Consider the following 1,204-nt stretch of genomic DNA (forward strand, 5'->3'; position numbering starts at 1 on the left):
CTTTGGGCCTTCAAAATTTGTACCAGAATGCTTCTGTCAGCATCAAAATAATTAAAAAGAGCTTCTGAAGGAAGCTTCTGAAGGTTCAAAGTCCAGTTCTAAACACCAGAAAACAAAACTGTGTGCTCACCTCTCCTCTTCTTGACTTACATTTAAATAACCTGCTAAGCCTACCGGGTGAGTTACCTGCATGCCTGTTTGGCTTCCTTTTCTGTTCAAACCAGGAACAAACTAAACTGGATCTGTTGGCCTGTCCCTGAGAAGAGCACGATAGCCGGTGAACTAAAACACAAGTCCATGATGTTCACTTTCACAGCACATTATTGGAACAATATGGAGAAGACTGGCATGGCCCCAGCACAAGCATGACACAAAATTTCATGAAGCATTCCATGTTAAAAAAAAAAAAAAAATAGAAGTCCATGTATTGAGCAAAGTTTCTCCAAGTTTAACAGATACAGCTAAATAATTCCACTTAACAGTCTAAACAACTTGGGGTTAACAATTATATTGTTTACAGCTGCAGTATAAGACACTAAATAAAATCACATCTACCTCAAGGGCCAGGTTTTGATGTGATAATGGTTAAGGGTAAATTGGTCACATTTGCTCTGATATTTACAGACTAACATGGATTCTTTCATGTTAACAGTACAGAACATTAGAATCTGGGTCAAATATTTAATGAAGAGCTTCAACAGATTGGAAAGCTTTATTGAAAAAAACCTGACCCTCTCCATTGGCATTCTGATAATGGGCTTCTGTTTTGGCTAAAAGATAACTTTGGTTCTTGAATTTATAAAACAGAATGTTTATTCCAATGTGTACAATTTAGAATCTAACACATGTGAACATTAACAACTGATGATAATGGTATTTCAAAGACTTAGCTTATCAGAAGTTTAAGAGAAGTTAAGAAACTATTTTGCTTTTGCACCCAACCTTAGTAGCCGGGGAACGTTCCCTTGCATCAGTCCATAATTTTTCCTAATATTACATACTGAGCAATAACATAAACAGCACTAGAACTCATGGAACACACTCTTAAATTCTCCTGACAAAACTGCTCACTGCTTTTACCTGAACTGTGTAACCTGATTGTTTCCTTTTGTTTTGATTTCCAGATCCTTAATGCTATTTCTTTTGAACTCTCAATAAGTCATTTATTTGAGGTGTCCTGTACATAGGTCTCTTTATTCTTGCT

The 1,204-nt window shown here is 36.3% G+C and overlaps 1 non-coding gene across 1 annotated transcript; it reads left to right on the forward strand.

Moving 5' to 3' along the window:
• Positions 1 to 298: 298 nt before the first annotated feature.
• On the forward strand, positions 299 to 400 carry LOC132003045 (U6 spliceosomal RNA). The gene has a single exon (XR_009400119.1). It is a non-coding gene; the product is annotated as a U6 spliceosomal RNA (small nuclear RNA).
• The last annotated feature ends 804 nt before the right edge of the window (positions 401 to 1,204 follow it).

The sequence above is a fragment of the Mustela nigripes genome, chromosome 15 (assembly GCF_022355385.1).
Source record: "Mustela nigripes isolate SB6536 chromosome 15, MUSNIG.SB6536, whole genome shotgun sequence".
Lineage (NCBI taxonomy): Eukaryota > Metazoa > Chordata > Mammalia > Carnivora > Mustelidae > Mustela > Mustela nigripes.